An 18,322-nucleotide genomic window follows, 5' to 3' on the forward strand; every position below is an offset into this window, starting at 1 on the left:
TTAAGTTTTTCCTTTGAAGGTATTGAGTAGGGTGGGTCTTCTGGAAAGAACCTTGGATGGCTCATGAGGAGACAGGATTTTGTGTTTCCTGTTTTCACTCTGCACGTTGTCCCTAAGTAAGCTCTTCAGGGAGCTCAGCTTGGTGCTGTGATGACCTAGATAAGTAGGAGGGAGATGCAAGAGGGAGGGGATATATATACACATAGAGCTGATTCACATTGTTGTATTGCTATAACTGACACGACATTGTAAAGCAATTATGTGTATGTGTTTGTGTGTGCGTGCGCTAAGTCATCAGACTCTTGGCGACCCTAGGGACTACAGCCCGCCAGGCTCCTCTGTCATGGAATTTTACAGGCAAGAATATTGGAGTGGGCTGCCATTTCCTACTCCAGAGGATCTTCCCAACCCAGGGACTGAACCCGTGTCTCTTGCATCTCTTGAATTGGCAGGCAGATTCTTTACCACTGCATCACTTGGGAAGCCAGCAAAAGCAATTATACTCCAATTTTAAAAAAAAAAGAAAAGAAAAAACAGAGTAAGATGACCATTTATACAAATACATTTTGTTCTTTCAGTTCCAATTTGTTCCTGCTATGTCTGCACAATACAAAGTACATTAGAAGTAAATTTCACCCCTGGGCTTTGTCAGGTAGAATCAAAGGAAACAGTTTCTGGGCTTTACATCAGACAAAGGTTTGGGCAAAATGAGGCATGAGGTGGGCTCTGATCTTTAAACTTTCCCTTTGCTGTGTTTTCTTTTTAAGCTTCTTAGATTCATGTATCTTGTATCTGGTTCTACAGAGGGAATGTAGCCATTCCCCTGGCTGGGACCCCCATGAGTTCTCCAGCTCTCCCCCTTATTCTCCAAAGGAAAGGCTGAGCTTGTGTGCTAAAGCATTTCTTAATTGCATTTTCCTCCCAGGAGCCACAGCAGCTGCCTTTCTCTAATACACATGTCTTCTGAGATTCGGCATTCGGGTGATGACAGAAATATACTGGTTTACAAGTGCCAACACCCAAGGCCACCATAGGGATGGAGAATTCACCTGCCAGAGCATTTGACACTTGCGTCAGGAAAAGGCAACAGCTGAGAAAAGCCCTGTGAGAAATAGTTTCTCATGTATGTGGGAAAGACTGTCCAGAATCGTAAATCAGTTGGATGTCTGTTTCTTCCAGTGAATTCTCCCGAGGGTGGAAGAGACGGGGAGTCCATTCAGCTCAGTTTGCACTTATGTACAGAATGATAGCATACCAGAGATGAAGGAATCATTTTGTATGATGAGATGGAAAGCCTTTGATTCCTCCTCCTTAGAAGTTTGGCTAAGACTGGAAGACCAATTACTTCCAGATGGAAATGTTTGGGTACAGTCCTCTTTATTTTTAATAGGAGAGGTCGTAAGCTTTGAGCCTGTCAAAGGAGACTAGCTCTTTCATTTGGCCAGTTGTGACAATGGTATTCAGATGTCCTACCCTTAGCTCTGTGTCCTTGAGGTCTAATCTTAGCTTTCCTTTCATTTGGAATGGTGTCTAGATGCCTTTCAGTTCAGTTCAGTCTCTAGTCGTGTCCGACTCCTTGCGACCCCATGAATTGCAGCACGCCAGGCCTCCCTGTCCATCACCAACTCCCGGAGTTCACTCAGACTCACGTCCATCTAGTCGGTGATGCCATCCAGCCATCTCATCCTCTGTCGTCCCCTTCTCCTCCTGCCCCCAATCCCTCCCAGCATCAGAGTCTTTTCCAATGAGTCAACTCTTCGCATGAGGTGGCCAAAGTACTGGAGTTTCAGCTTTAGCATCATTCCTTCCAAAGAAATCCCAGGGCTGATCTCCTTCAGAATGGACTGGTTGGATCTCCTTGCAGTCCAAGGGACTCTCAAGAGTCTTCTCCAATACCACACTTCAAAAGCATCAGTTCTTTGGCACTCAGCTTTCTTCACAGTCCAACTCTCACATCCATACATGACCACTGGAAAAACCATGGCCTTGACTAGACAGACCTTTGTTGGCAAAGTAATGTCTCTGCTTTTGAATATGCTATCTAGGTTGGTCATAACCTTTCTTCCAGGGAGTAAGCGTCTTTTAATTTCATGGCTGCAGTCACCATCTGCAGTGATTTTTGGAGCCCAGAAAAATAAAGTCTGACACTGTTTCCCCATCTATTTCCCATGAAGTGATGGGACCAGATGCCATTCGTTTTCTGAATGTTGAGTTTTAAGCCAACTTTTTCACTCTCCTCTTTCACTTTCATCAAGAGGCTTTTTAGTTCCTCTTCACTTTCTGCCATAAGGGTGGTGTCATCTGCATATCTGAGGTTATTGATATTTCTCCTGGCAATCTTGATTCCAGCTTGTGCTTCTTCCAGCCCAGCATTTCTCATGATGTACTATGCATAGAAGTTAAATAAGCAGGGTGACAATATACAGCCTTGACGTACTCCTTTTCCTATTTGGAACCAGTCTGTTGTTCCATGTCCATTCTAACTGTTGCTTCCTGACCTGCATACAGATTTCTCAAGAGGCAGGTCAGGTGGTCTGGTATTCCCATCTCTTTCAGAATTTTCCACAGTTTATTGTGATCCACATAGTCAAAGGCTTTGGCATAGTCAATAAAGCAGAAATAGATGTTTTTCTGGAACTCTCTTGCTTTTTTGATGATCCAGTAGATGTTGGCAATTTGATATCTGGTTCCTCTGCCTTTTCTAAAACCAGCTTGAACATTAGGAAGTTCACGGTTCATGTATTGCTGAAGCCTGGCTTGGAGAATTTTGAGCATTACTTTACTAGCGTGTGAGATGAGTGCAATTGTGTGGTAGTTTGAGCATTTTTTGGCATTGCCTTTCTTTGGGATTGGAATGAAAACTGACCTTTTCCAGTCCTGTGGCCACTGCTGAGTTTTCCAAATTTGCTGGCATATTGAGTGCAGCACTTTCACAGCATCATCTTTTAGGATTTGAAATAGCTCAACTGGAATTCCATCACCTCCACTAGCTTTGTTCATAGTGATGCTTTCTAAGGCCCACTTGACTTCACATTCCAGGATTTCTTTAGATGCTAACAAGAAATAGGCCACCCAGTTTACAGTATTTTTGTTTTAGCAGCCTGAATGAACTAGGACACTCTCTCTTGCCTTCTGGGACATTAAACTTTACAGATATTTATTCCACATCTCTGACTGTGTCTTTATGGTTCCTTGCCCTGTCCCTTAGAGATCAGTTCCTCCAAAGCTGGCCAGACTTCATATATTCTTCCTTGTCAGTCTCGCCCATTTTTATATTTTCTGCAATATCTCTATGGTGATGATTCCTAATTCTCCATTTAAGTTTGGACCATGCTTTTAACTTTCAGAATAACCGAACAACAAGGACATTTGGCATCTGCCTCTGCAAAGATTGAACCCTGGGCTGCTGTGGCTGCTGACCTTCAACACTCCTGAGGGAGGAATTCAGGGTGGAGAGTGAGGCACTCTGTACTCCAGGGAAACTGGTGGAACAGGTCTTTGGATAGTGAGAGATTTTCAGGAACTGATTTCATGATCCAAATCCTTGTATGTCTTTATATCTAGATAAGCCCTAAACCCCTTCATAGTGACATCATCTCCTCATGACTAGCAGAAAACCTTTTGTGAAATGAATGCTTGATTGGGCTGAACTCCCCCTTCACCCAAATCTTATATATTGACCTTCCCCTACTGCCTCTTTGTAGCAGTTTCTCAGAGCTGTCTGAGGTGCTGTCTCCTGGGCTGCAGTCCTCATTTTGCCCCAAGTAAAACTTAACTCAAAACTCTCATGTTGTGCATCTTTTTAGTTGACACCTTTTAAAATACACCAATACCTGGTCACCCAGCTTCTGCCTGCACTGGAGGTTGTTGTTTGTCATTGGTATTTATAGACTGTGCAAAATGGCTTTTTACTTTTTTTATATATATATATATAATGAGAAAGAAAGAAATACTGAACCAGGAAAAGTTTGGGGAAAATCCTAGAATATATAAACAGAAGTAGAAAGAAACTGACCACTTCTCAAGAAAGAAATCATGTAAGAAAGTTAGAAAAGGGCTGAACTATTCACCTCCTGTAGTACCCATTCAAAAGGGAGTCTCAATAGCTACAGCTGTTTCAGTTTTGCCAATTTCACCCTCTAGATTAGACACGTGCCTGCCATATATTTTAATGGGAACCATATGTGTGCAGTGCCATGTTGGTACTTACTGCTAAGGAAGTGAAGTGCTGAGTCCCGCCATCCACCCACACCTGCGGCTTCACAAGCCACAAGAAAATGAAAAACAAACACGCTGCTGGCATACCCGGAAACCGTGGAAGTTTGGCAAAACCAACCAGAAAGGAAAAGAGAATTGGAGTGTGGAGGCTGTGCTGGTGGGAAGCCGGAGCATTACAAAAGGTCAGGTCTTAATATTTCAGTCTTTGGGGGTACTTTGCTCTATGTCGCTGGGGTCTTTGGTTAAAATTTTGGAGGCTGTTTCTAAGACTCTAGGATCTAGTAATGAAACACAAAATACATGGGCAATAAAGATAGCATTCAGGTCATTTTTTTGATCAAATGCTTGTTTGAGTTCCCAGGAGTTGTTAGCTAAGACATGGCACGCCTTCCCATAGTACCAGGTTTGAATTTTAAAAAAAACCTCTTTTCATAAGTACAGACAAGGATATTCACTGCAGCGTTCTTTAGGATATCTCTGAATTGGGTAAAAGTCGGCGGTCAGAATAGTGGACTTGCTGAATAGATTATAACATTTTTGTACAATGAAATCTGTAGAACTTGAGGGAGTAGGCACTGGTATGAACCTCTTCCCAAGACATTGCTAAGTGAAAAAAGAAAAGCTGCAGAAAATTAGGTGTGTAGGCTTTTGTTCAACTGACTGAGGATTCTCTTAAAAACACAATTTCTTTAACAGCTTAGTAGGTTTGGGCTAGGTTTGGGTTCTGTTAGATGTCAGTAAATTTTTAAAAAGACAAACTAGTTATCTTAAGTCGGTGCCACTGACTTTAGATACTGGTGAGTGGACCCCAGAGTAAGCTCTGTCCAGCTGACCAATATTTAATATCTCTCCTAACATCTCTCCAGTTTGGCCTCTGTTTCAAGATGGGTCAGAAGTCCCATCTCACCTTTCCCTTCTCACTAATCTGCAGTCCAATGACTGGTTCTTTTCCTTGGGGTTGACTGTCTCCTTTTAAAATAGTCACAGGTCGAGGCGTGTTTAAAAGAAACCTGAGGAAGAAAGTCATTGATTCCTCCTGCTATCTTATCTCCTGTTCCACTTTTAGCTTCAATTCCACCTTTATCATGGCTGGGACAGATAACTTAGGATCTCTAACCCAGCAAGTAAAATGCAAACAGAATTGAAAACATCTCCAATTACTTGTAGGTAGAAAGGGTCTGTCTTCACAAGGTTTTATGTTCTTCCCTCTGTGTCCAGTAAGGTGAGCATGCGTATAAGTTCTTTGTAAAGGAAGTTTGTTTCTTGCTGGAGCTTAGTGAGGAGTAACTTGATAAATCCCTATGTTCTAGAGCTTTTCTGCAAAATTTCCTAATAGTCCAGGCTTCTTAGGCATGCGCTCTGTATCCCCAGGTGCAGTAGGTCAATCACCTCTTAACAAACACTTCCAACTTCTTAGCTTAGTTAGGATAGAGGTCTCCTAGCGCTGCTCGACCAGTTCCCTGTTGTGGACTCTTATTTATAATAACCCTAATTTCTAAGCACTGGTTTCTGTATTACATGTAACTTTCAGTCTCAATTGACAGAAACCTAGCTCAATATATTTTAAAATAATTGCTCTTTCACTTGTGAAACAGGATAGTTTTTCTTGAAGTGCAGCTGGTTTCCATCAAAAACTTAGTAGGTTTGGGATTAACCTACCGGAGTGATGTTCTTACACCCAAGTGCACTTTCTTTCTACCTCTGTGTTCTGGGTCCTTGTCGGTTTTCATTCTCAGACTTCCTGTACTCACTTTGGGCTATTAGACATGTATTCTATCTCTCAGGCCTGGTATCCTCAGAAGAAAGAGAAAACTGTTTGTCTGACAGCTTAAGCAGTCTTGAAGTTGGCCTGTTGCCGCTAACCGTCCTGACTGGCCTGTGCGCATCCTGAGTAGGCAAGTCACTGCAGGTTCCAGGTGACGGCCAGGCTCACACTCAGCCCTGGAGACAGGTTTGCTCGGCCACATTTGAAACACTTTCAAGAAAGGGGGTGGTTTCCTGAGGAAAGTACTCCTATTACTAGAAAAAGAAATCATGGATGCTGGGCATAAAACATAAAAAGTAATGATGACAGAAATATGAGAGAGACAGAAAGCTACTTATAGAAGGAAAGGATGGGTTAGAAAAAGAGGAGAGAGAAATGAAAAATACTGAGGAGGCTGAGTTTTTTAGAGACGGGGTGTTTTTGAAAGAGCTGGGAGGAGACGCTAATATTAGAGATGCTTGTTATTTTGCGATGTGGAATTTTGGGAAGATGGTGTTTTTAAGCTTAACTGTGCTATGTTTTATGGCTATATAATTTCTCCTCCCTAAACTTTTCAAAAAAAGATAAGCAAAGACTCATACCCTTTGTCAAGGCTTTTCGGGGATATACTTGTGCTGGCCTGTGGACACAACACTATGTTAATTCTGGTCTAGAGGGCACCCAGCTTTGGGTTACATAAGATACTTGGAAACAGTTGCTAAATCTTTATGGACGATGACTAGACTCAGGATAACATTGAGTACAGAATCTCTGCTTTTAAGCAACAGTTTCTCTAAGAGCTCTCCCTTTGTCTTTTATTTTCTTTTCAATTTTTAAATTTTTAATTGGAGGATAATTGCTTTACAATATTGTATTAGTTTCTGCCATACATCAACATGAATCAGCCATAGGTATACCTATGTCCCCTCCTCCCTCTTGAACCTCCCTGCTACCTCCCAGGCTATCCCATCCCCTTCCTAATAGTCTTCCTTTTTTTTTTTTCCTCAACTAGTAAATTTCCTTTCAATGAGGAATTAAGGGCCATTTGCAGTACTACGTATAGCAACAGTTAGAGGTGAGCAGTTAAGGGTGGTCAGCCCTACAGGAAAAAAAGGCATTGAAAAACTTTTATTCTGAAACCAATAAGAATTTATTGTCTCTGAAAATAATATAAAGCAGAAACGCACTTAGCTGCACATGAGAATCATAAGGGAGCTTTAAAAAATACCAGTGCAATGGCCCTTCTCCTGGTTATTTTGACATAACCGTTCTGCGGCAGGCTAGGCGTCAGCATTTTTAAGAAGCCCTTTGTGTGTGCCGTGCTCAGTCACTCAGTCACGTCTGATTTTTTGTGACCCCATGGACTGTAGCCTGCCAGGTTCCTCTGTCCGTGGAATTTTCTAGCCATGAGTACTGGCGTGGGTTGCTATTCCCTATTCCAGAGGATCTTCCTGACCCAGGGATCGAACCTGCGTCTCTGGTGTCTCCTGCATTGGCAGGCAGATTCTATACCACTAGCACCACCTGGGAGCCCTGTAGGTGATTCAGAAGTGCCTCTAGACCTGAACTATTGCTGCAGAGGTCATGCCATCAGGTTTGCAGATGAGGGTCACAGTCACATGAACTGCATTTGTTGAGCTCGTGCCTTTTATCCAACACCCACCTGTTAGTGAAGTATTTAATTTAGGTGAATAGGATATGGGAATGCCTAACTGGACTGCTTTTCTCAGGAAGTAAGGATGGTGTCCAGTATGCTCTCTGGGTTGGCCCGAGGAAACAGGAGTTGACCTGCAGAGTGACCCTGCCTATCACACTCTAACAAAGTGACTAAATAAGGAACTTCACGAACATAGTCCATGTTGCCCCTGCAGTAAAGGACAGAGCTGGCCCAGAGTTAAAGGTCAGCATATACGTATCAAAAACCTGCAGCCAAGGCCTCTGAGGTCTACAGAGCCAGTCAAACATTCCAGCAGTGGTCTGACAGCAAAGCTGTTTTGACTTTCTGTACCTGTAGAAAGGAGGACCCAGGCCACTGAGTTCATACTTAGCATATGTGGCAACAGTAACTCCCATGTAGGGGAGCTGCCAGGGACTTAGGGGAAAAGAGTTGATGAGTTAGAAGCTTGGATGTTTCACTTCCTTTCCCCTCACCTGTCCCATGCCCCACAGGTCCCTGTTCCCTGTTTTCTGGCTACCAGCCACCCCCATTGCCTTCCCATTTTGATTAGTCCTAGCAAGGGATTTTTGCAGAAACTAAGCCTGTGGCCTGTGAGTTGTTCTGTGAGCAGCTATTGAAACACCTGTATTTGAATAAATATCAACTTTTTTGCACCTAATGTATTCATTTGAAACTGTTCATTTCTTCTTAAAACATTCTAATATGTCATTAGAGTCTGATAGGTAGTGTTGCAGACGCCTCTGTGCAGGGGAACAGACTGTCGATTACAAATCTACTGTGTTTAACTGTGCCTTCCCCTGGAAGAGCAGACTATACTTTCTGGTGGCATTTTTTTTAGTCCTGTGGGTATTATTTCCTCTAGAATGTTGTTGTTTAGTCCCTGAGTCATGTCTGACTCTTTTGCGACCTCATGCACTACAGCCTGTCAGGCTCCTCTGTCCATGGGATTCGCAGACAAGGATACTGGAGTGAGTTGCTATTTCCTTCTCTAGGGAATCTTCCCAACCCAGGGATCAAACCTGCGTCTCCTGAGCTACAGACAGATTCTTTACCGCTGAGCCACCAGGGAAGCCCTCCTCTAGAGTACCTTCTTTTATTTTGCCTGATAGTTGACAAGGTGGATCTTTGCAGGTGAGCAGAGTTGAGGTGGGGGAGGCTCTTTTACAAACGCCACAAAAAGGACCAGCTGTTGGACTGCCATTACATTCGCCAGAATGGTCAGTTACCCATTCTCTAGCTGCTGCTAACAACAATTGCTTGTAAATTACTTTATTCTGTGCATTAAGGCTGCAATAAATTTTAAGCTCTAACAGCTTCACATGGTGCTGTTAATTGTGTCACTCTAAAACCCTATTGATTCGTCTTTGCTCAGTGATGTTCTAGGAAGGGGGAGGCAGATGATTGATCTCACTGGCAGATGCTGTGATGGTCACTCCTGAGATGGCTTCCCGACCTGCACAGTAGCATCCTGTAAGTTTAGGTCTGGGTAGCAAATGCCTTATTGACTGTTGTCTGCATTGGTTGTCTTTCACGCCTGGTGAAGTGATTGTACTGTGTTAAGACAAAACAACAAAATTTAATGGCATGTTGAAAATGGACCTTTTTGATGTTTCTGTCTTCCAGTAAAATACTTCCTCAGTCATTTGGTAGTTTTCTCTCTCAAAAATAGCCATTTCTGCAGGTGAGGATCACTGGAACTTCCAAACTGAGGGATTGGAAAATGGTGTTTCACTTGTTTTGTAATGAAAAAGGTTTGACAGAGGTGAGCTTCTGCACAAGAAAAAGTGCTGTAGGAGCCCTTAAGGGAAGAGAGGAAGCAGAGGGAATGCATTCCCTGGCTTTCAGGTTGCCAAAACCTCCAAAAACACAATGGAGTCTTCTTAGGCAAATATGTGTGTGTGTGTGTGCTCAGTCGTGTGCGGCTCTATACTGTACCTTTGAATCGTCTTTCTTGTTGAAGGTGAAGGAGATTGTATTCTCTGTAAGATCTGTTTCAGATTATCTATTACTCTGTCACAGACTACCCTCAGGTAATGGCTGGTTACAACGATCTCTCATTATCTCCAATAGCACTGAGTTGGTTGGGCTCAGCAAGGGGATTCCCACTCGAGGTCTCTCATGGGGTGAAAGTCCTCTGTGGCTGAGGCTGGCTGGTCTCTAAGGTCTCCACACGCACAGTCTGCTGCCTGGGCTGAGGACGCCACAGCTGGGGCTCCTCAGGTGTCTTTCTCTGGGTCTATGGGCTCTTTCCATGTGCTCACTCCATCATGGTGGTTTGAGGGTAGCAGCACTTCTTACATGATGTCTTTAGTCCCTAAATACACTTGTCTCATGAGAGATTGCCAGGCAGGTTCCTGCCTGTGGCTCTCTTTCTCTTAGAGCTTAGGCTTCTAGGGAGGCCAGCTGCCATTTTGTGTGCAGTCCTTTGGAGAAGACCCTGTGGTAACTGCGGGCTCTGGGCAATGATCCCCCGAGTGAGCTTGGAAGCAGATCCTCCAGCCCAACCAAGACTTCAGGTGACCACAGCCCCAGCTGATACTTAACTGCAGCCTCCCCAGCCAGATGCACCCAGCTAAGCCTCCTTCAGATTTCTGACACTGTGAGATAATTAATACATTTTTGTTGTCCTAAGGAATGCCATTTGGGGTTAATTTGTTATACAGCAATAGATAACACGTACAACCTCTTTTCTGCACTTTCCTAATCTTCCATCCGCCAAGTAGGCACTTAGTTGTTGTGGAATGAATAAATGAATGAGGAATGAGTAATACACTGTCTTTGACTGTGAAAGGTAGTCCCTTGCTTCTTATAGCACACATTTGCTTTTGAAAGGGAAACTTTATACATCCACATTGATTGTCAACAGAGCTGGAAATTGCCAATGACCATTACTTAATCTCATTCAATAAGTCAGTGATATATACATATAAACACATATACACAAGTACACATAGCCTATGTGTATATGTATCTGTGTATTTGTATATATGTACATACACACACTGGGCTGCCATATATTTTTCATGTCAGAAAGCATTCTCTTTTCAAATAAAATAAATCAGATGTTATGTTGGTTTGCCACATCCAGAAGTTATTTAGGTCTTAGCATGGTGGCACAAATAAGTAAAGAATTTGCCTGCAATGCAGGAGACCCAGGTTTGATTCCTAGGTTGGGAAAATCCCCTGGAGAAGGGAATGGCTACCCATTCCAGTATTCTTGCCTGGAGAATTCCGTGTGCAGGGGAGCCTGGCGGGCTATAGTCCACGGGGCTGCAAAGAGTGGGACATGAATGAGCAATTATCGCTTTCACTTTTCAGTACAAGTATGGTATTACCCCATAAAAACATTCATTTTTTCCTGACGTGTTATATACTTGGCTGTTTTGCTGTTCTTAATATTTATTTTTCCCTATTTACTTCTCACCTCTTTAAGTCAATTTAGTTGGTATCTGGGAGTTATAAAAATATTTTAAAGTAGACTGATTTTTACTACCCAATCACTGGGTTATGATTTTGAACTCTCCCTTAGAGGATATATACACACACACACACACACACACACATATATATATATATATATATAAAATCTAGAAGTAATTTTTATGCCAGTCAACTCTGTTGAATGTATTTGTTTTGGATCTCTAGTGCTCAAATTATTTTCTGTTCAGTCGCTCGGTAGTGTCTGACTCTTTGCAACCCCATGGACTGCAGCACACCAGGCCTCCCTATCCATCACCAACTCCTGGAGTTTACTCAAACTCATGTCCATTGAGTCAGTGATGCCATCCAGCCATCTCATCCTCTGTCATCCCCTTCTCCTCCTGCTTTCAATCTTTCCCAGCATCAGGGTCTTCTCAAATGAGTCAGTTCTTCGCATCAGGTGGCCAAAGTATTAAGTTTCAGCTTCCAATGAATATTCAGGACTGATTTCCTTTAGAATGGACTGGTTGGATCTCCTTGCAGTCCAAGGGACTCTCAAGAGTCTTCTCCAACACCATAGTTCAAAAGCATCCATTCTTCGGCACTCAGCTTTCTTTATAGTCCATTTCTCACAATCCATACATGACTACTGGAAAGATTGTGTTAGAAATGTACTAATAATTCACTGAAACCTAAGTCAAACCAGAAAGAGTGAGTTGCTTGGGATTTATTTTTTAGTAACAACAGGTAAATAAAAAAGATGAGTGAAGACATTCTAGATAGTGTTTCTAGATACTTCTCACCTGCTATACATCTCATCCAGGGCTGTCATTATGAGGATGCCTTTTTCCCTAGTTCCATCAGAGGTCACTCCTGGTCTTCTTGCTCCCCTGACTTATTCCTTTTAGCAGAGGAGAGCCTTGGCCAATGTGAGTTTGGGTGAGTAGATAAGCATGCATGGCTCAGTCCTTTCCCCTTTTTTGGCTCAGGGAACCCTAAAGGCTGGTCTACTCTTAGCCATGGTGAGGTTGGTGTGTACTGCCTGTGACTCTGGAGAAGGCAATGGCAACCCACTCCAGTGTTCTTGCCTGGAAAATCCCATGGATGAGGGAGCCTGGTGGGCTGCCGTCTATGGGGTCTCACAGAGTCGGACACAACTGAAGTGACTTAGCAGCAGCAGCCTGTGACTCATTGAGTTAGCAATGCCATCTCTCTTCTCCCAGCCTTCACCTGGACAGGCAGAAGGTTTCTTATTACAAATGCCTGTACTCCCTTAGTGTATGTGCCTGGCCATAGGAATGTGTTTGGCCCATGCACAGGACAAGCTGGAAGTGCCCTAGAGCTGATGTCCCTAGAGGCAGGTCTCTAACGAGCTGGGTGGGAATTGATGCATGTAGACACTGGGGTGAGTAACTCTCAGAGATGAGTTCTCTTCTTACTCCCAGAAATGCCCTGCTGGGTTGAGGTCAGGCTGCCCACGTTGGTAACTGGCTTTAGCACACACTCTTTGCTGGCTTTCTTCCCCTCCCTGTCCCATTCCCTCACTCTTCTAATACTTGGATTAACTCCCAAATAAACTGTTACCTGTGGTCAAACCCTTGCCTTGGGTCCTGCTTCTAGGTAGATCTGTTCAGGATACATTGTTAGGGACCCTTGCTGCCTCCCGCCAGAGTTGCCTCCAACAGCTCACGTCAAGCTGACATTTGTGGTCTCATTTGCCTGACTTCTGTTTATCTCGGTTAGTTCAGAACTCAGGAGAGTAAGTCGTTTATATTATTAGGGCTTCTTCTTAAATCCCCATAACTGGTACTTTTCTACTTCTTCTAGTTTCTTCACATTTAAATTTAAAAATACAGAAAGCCTTAACAAGCAAACATTAAGTGAATTTGTCTCACAACCCACTCTGTTCTGTCAAAGACATGGAGGAAAAAAGCCAATATTCTGATATATGACAAATATATAACTTCTGTTTTGTTTACAGTGGTACACTCTAATGATAAGTTTAACATTCTTAGCCTAGAATTTGACAAAAATTGCTTTAGCTGACTATTGAATGTTTTATTATTATTATTTTTTCTGTTGGATAACTGTATTTGCCTCATTGTTCTACCTTTATTTGGTGATTTTCTTGGGAAACTGAAAACAGTTATGGTAGCATATGGCTCTTTGTTTATTTGCTCTTAGAGTTGAGTCAGAAAGATTTACAAATGGGAGCTTGTTGCTGAAGTTAATTCAGTGTGCAAATGGGTTAATTATTTAGCCTTGACCTCCTCATCTGCAAAATGGATGTGGAATTATTATACCTACACAGTAGGAAAGCATAATGTGGTAAAAATATTAATTTTTATTTCTTCAAGGATAATTTTGTTTTTGAGGCAAAGAGTGGTAGCTAATTCTTGAGAATATGGCTAATTTGAAAGTACAGGTGAGGCCTCCACAAGAAACAATGACTTCATAGTAGAAAAATATGAAAATTTCTAGAAGGTACCCATCTGTTGTAAGCATAGTATTGTAATTTTAGGTCTGATTGAAGTGAAGGGAATTGATTATTTTCACTTGATTCTTTGTGGCAGTATCAATTCCCTAAATAGGGGAACCTTTTCTAAAATTGCCAGCAAGAATCTGAGCAAGGTTATTTGCATGGGGAGAGTGGAAAAGCTAGTAAAAATTCCTTGGGATTATTCAAAAGTTGTGTTCCTCCAATAGCTGTCCGTTTCATGGGACGCTTGTGTTGATCCCAAGTGGAAATGCATCTGATGGCCAAGTTTATGAAAATAATTTACTGTTTGCTGTGTATCTGATCAATAGGAACCATTGTTTCTTTCTCCCCTGATGCGGCATTGGTTAACTAAAATAGATGTTCTTTGATAATATGAGAAAAATTGGTAGTTCATTTACCATGGTCTTCATTAACAAAATTTTTTGGTAATTTCTTGGTATTTGAAATTCCCTTTATTATCATTACTTTTCATTATTATTATTAAAACATGCCCAGAATGTTATCTCCTAGTGTAAATTTAGACAAGTTATCTTTTTTAAACACCCAAACTTGATTTCATTCTCTAGCTTTCGCTGACACCTGGTGGCCTCTCCTGCTCTAGGGAAGGAAAGCCCTGCTAGGCTGTCCTCGGGACAGCAGCCTGGTGTCTTCTGCATAATGTGTTTGAATCTCAAAGAATCTTTAATTTCTCATTGAAACAGTACATCCTTTCTAGAGCCATGACCGTCTGCCTTCCGTATCATGTTTCCAGTGATGGATTTCCTTTGTTTGCTAAGGATTTTCATTATCAAAATTTTATATTTGCTGAGGTTAAGTTTACTTTCTATTTTATATGGCTATTAACCTTCTCCCCATATTTCTTCTGTTTTCTTTCTTTAATAGAATCTTGCTGTTGTTATTTTGGAGAGAAGTTGAGACCAGATGACCCGTAAGATGTGTTGATATTCTAGATTGTATTGGGTCTGCCTTTGCAGCTTCAGAATTTGTATGTGTGTGTTTAGGGAGAGGAGGAATTAGAACAGAAGAATTCAGTGTTCACTCTGAGTCTTTTTTTTTTTTTCTTTGCCCTGGGGTCATAAAGAAACTGTCCTGAAAAGTGAAACTGAGTTGGTTTAGAAATGGCCAATTGTAAGCCTGTTTGTATTCTAGGATACTGACCTTACCTCTCCTCTTCTGTAAGTGTTAATAGGTAAAAAACTGAATCAGGGAAAACACATCATTTTTAAATAAAGAACCAGTAATTTCCAAAACTGAGGACTCCTTGGTTGGAAGTTAAGGCAAAATTCCTAGTGCTTCCATCTGAATCTAGACCTTGCACTAGCCTTGGGGAGAGTTGAGTCTGCTGGTGAACTGGCTCTATAAGCTTTGTAGAGGATCTTGGATTGCCTTATTTCCATGTTGGTCTACTTGGGTAGCAAGATTCTAATAGCCTTGGGATAGGCTTTTGTCTCACACTAATGCAATCCAAAATGAACACCCAGTCATGGTTCACAGGTGCCCAGCAATAATTTTTGTCTATACACAAACTTCACAATTATTATTGCCTCTGTTTAAACCTTATTCTAGCAAATAGAATATTTGACACACAAGGTAGAAACAGTGGAGATAATAGACAAGAAGCTGTGTGGCTAATGACTCACTAAGATATATCAGAAACTGGTGTTAGTTTGGTCTTCCTTTAAACACTTTCATGGTTGACCAGAATCTTCAGAGTTGGGTTTTGGACACATATCCCCAGGCTGCTGACCTCCTAAATAAAGTAAACTTTTTGTTCCTACCAGAAAGAAACATTCATTTTAGTTTGCAAAGTGGAGGGAAATTGATGAGAATTTAGTCACTAATTATCTTGAATTCCTGTATGTAAATGAAATTGACCTAATAGGCACTAAAAAAAGTGCTATTTGAAAATTCAAGGAGGATCTGAATAAAGGAAGAGTATCTGTTGCCTATGGAAGCACACTTACTACTAAAATTACTATCTCGTCACAAACTCTCCACGTGCTCAGCACCATGCTATGGAACTCCTCAGTCAATTTCCCCTTTAAAGGGTATATTGGAGTTCTCCAGAGAAGCGCCATCTATAGAATCTATACCTGAGGGGATTTGTTATAGGAACTGACTCATGAGTGTGCAGGCTAAATCCCATAGTCTGCCATCTGCAAGCTGGAGGCCCAGGAAAGCCAGTGGTATATTCAGTCCAAGTCTAAAGGCCTGAGAACTAGGGGAGCCAATGGTGTATCTACCAGTCTGAGCATAAGAACCTGAATGGTAAGTGCACTGGTATAAGCCCAGGAGTTCAAAGACCCAAGAATCAGGAGCTCTGATGTCTGATGACAGGAGAAAATGGGTGTCCCAGCTGCAAGAACAGGAGGGGAGGTTGAGAGAGATGTTTACCAGCTTTCTGGGCATCCCTGAGCCCAGTGATGTTAAAATAGAAAATTAACCATCTACCTCCTTGTAGCTACGATGGTAAAGAATCTGCCTGGGTTCGATCCCTGGGTCAGGAAGATCCCCGGGAGAGAGGAATGGCTACCCACTCCAATATTCTTGCCTGGAGCATTCCATGGACAGAGCAGCCTGGTGGGCTACAATCCATGGGGTCGCAGTCAGACATGACTGAGCGACTAACACATTCAGTGACACTTAGCATATAATTCTTTTCTTCTCTTTTCAAGAGAAATAGTATTAACAAACTGTGCTAGTTGTTTATTCTTCTTAAACGAGTCACTGTAAAATATATTCTATATATTACACAAGTAGAGAAAACATGTGAATCGTGTAAACATTTCTGAGATTAAAATTGTCCAAAATTCTGCATGTTGTTTAATGATTCTATAACAGGTTAGAAAGAGACTTGCCCCTTTATATCTCAAAACGTAAAGTAAAAGAGTTGTGATTTGATAGCACAGTTGAGATCCAGGTGGTATTAAAAGGATGTAACACTGCCTCACTCTTTGTAGCCATCAGTTGGTCAAGGCCATGAGGTTTGGCTGTGGGTTGTACACGTGCCTTAAGAATCCTGGATCACTCAAGTTGGGGAGACCCATACCAGACTCAGAGCAGGGGCAGAGCTGGTGTTTTCTGGGTAAACAGACAAAAAGGGATGGTAGAACCTGCCTGGCTGGTCTAATTGTCCTAAGTTTCCATCTCACTGTGATTAAAACAATGCCAAATCAAGTCCTACCTGGAATGGGGAGATGTCGCTAGTCTTGTAAAGCTCCCAATGTCTTTGGCAAAAAGATTTGACAGGTACTGAAACAGTGCTGGAGAGACACACTTGGCAAATGCCTTGTTTCTGCGACAGCCCAGTGTCCGTCTTTCTTTTGAGCTGCTATAATACCATGAAGGCAGAAACCATGTTTTACTCACCCACGAATCCTCAGTAACTGACACATCAGAAGACACACAACTAAGAGATAAATTGGTACAAGTTAGGGTTCTGTGGGGAAAGTGGGAGTTGAATCTAGAAACTTAGAGTGATGATGGGCAACTCATGAAGGATCTTGAATGAACCCTAGCGACTGTGTGGTTGATTTTAAAAATAAAAAAATATATATATTTTTTAGTTGAATATTTGAATCTGAAACTATAATACTTTGAAATCCAGGGGGTGGTTTAGTCGCTAAGTCATGTCCCACTCTTACGACCCCATGGACTGTAGCCTGCCAGGCTCCTCTGTCCATGGGAATTCTCCAGGCAAGAATACTGGGGTGGGTTGCCATTATCCTTCTCCATGAAATCCAGGAGAGGCACATAATTGGAGAAGTATGGTCGTGCGGCCTCTGTATGAGATTTAGGAGCTCATCTAACTGAGACACAATAGTGTCTCAAAGAGTGAAGAGTTAAGAATGGATTTTTTGCCACGTCTCTCAATGTCAGGTGTTCATGGGAGCTTGTGGCCGGAGTTGGATCATCGAGAATTCCTGTCTGCATTCTTGAAGTGCCCAAAGTGCCAACTGTCTGTGGTTTTGATTAAAGATAGATCTATATACCTCACATGCCAGACTTGCAGGCTGTGCAGTTGACTTTCTGCCATGAAATGTTAGCAGCCCCAGCTTTTGTGCTGACGCACAAGGGTCATCCCACAGCTGGGAGGAGGCTTTGGGGCTGCCTGAAAGCAGGGGAAATATGTTTGTTCAAATAGCCTAGGCCTTCAAGCCACTAATTGTCTAGGGAGGCGTTCATATCCCTGTGTAGAAAGCGTCCTAAGAGACCTATTAAAACTTTGTTAGGGATGGCCACCAGTCTGGCTACTTTCGGCTTATTACAGTTTGAGAAGACTGGAAAAATTATATACCAGGAAAGGCCTTTTGTACCCTGGCTTCTAGGGAAAGAGAGGCAGACAATCGAATCAAGTTCATTAATGAAGCTATCAATAAAAGAGAATGTCTGATAGATGTTTAGGTGTCATATCAGAGTTGGGAGCTGGAGGGAGTTGTTATCTTTTTAAAGATATCAGATATTACAGCACATAAGTATGTTGATAAGAATGGGTCAGGGAGACAGTAAAAGAATGATGTAGGAGAGGGATGTAATTATGCAGGAGAAAAGTCTTCAAAGAGCTGAGATTAGTGGTAGATTTAGGAGCAAAAGGCAATGGCACCCCCACTCCAGTACTCTTGCCTGGAAAATCCCACGGACAGGGGAGCCTGGTGGGCTACCGTCCATGGGGTCGCATAGAGTCGGACACGACTGAAGCAACTTAGTAGCAGCAGCAGTAGGAGCAGGAAGCCCATCTAGGACAATAAGTAAAGGAAACTAA

The 18,322-nt window shown here is 42.3% G+C and overlaps 1 long non-coding RNA gene across 12 annotated transcripts in view; it reads left to right on the forward strand.

Moving 5' to 3' along the window:
- The window catches only part of LOC112579143, a 167,432-nt gene that overhangs the window by 52,274 nt on the left and 96,836 nt on the right, over positions 1–18,322 (forward strand). For 9 of the 12 annotated variants that reach the window (XR_006544883.2, XR_006544886.2, XR_006544887.2 and 6 more), the window contains exon 3: positions 4,144–4,400. The exons of 2 other annotated variants lie outside the window; for them this stretch is intronic. This is a non-coding gene — a long non-coding RNA (uncharacterized LOC112579143). Of the gene's footprint in view, positions 1–4,143; positions 4,401–14,442; positions 14,489–18,322 lie in introns of all 12 variants that reach the window. One more of the 12 variants, XR_006544878.2, reaches the window with a different exon arrangement.

Source organism: Bubalus bubalis, chromosome 15, assembly GCF_019923935.1.
Source record: "Bubalus bubalis isolate 160015118507 breed Murrah chromosome 15, NDDB_SH_1, whole genome shotgun sequence".
NCBI lineage: Eukaryota > Metazoa > Chordata > Mammalia > Artiodactyla > Bovidae > Bubalus > Bubalus bubalis.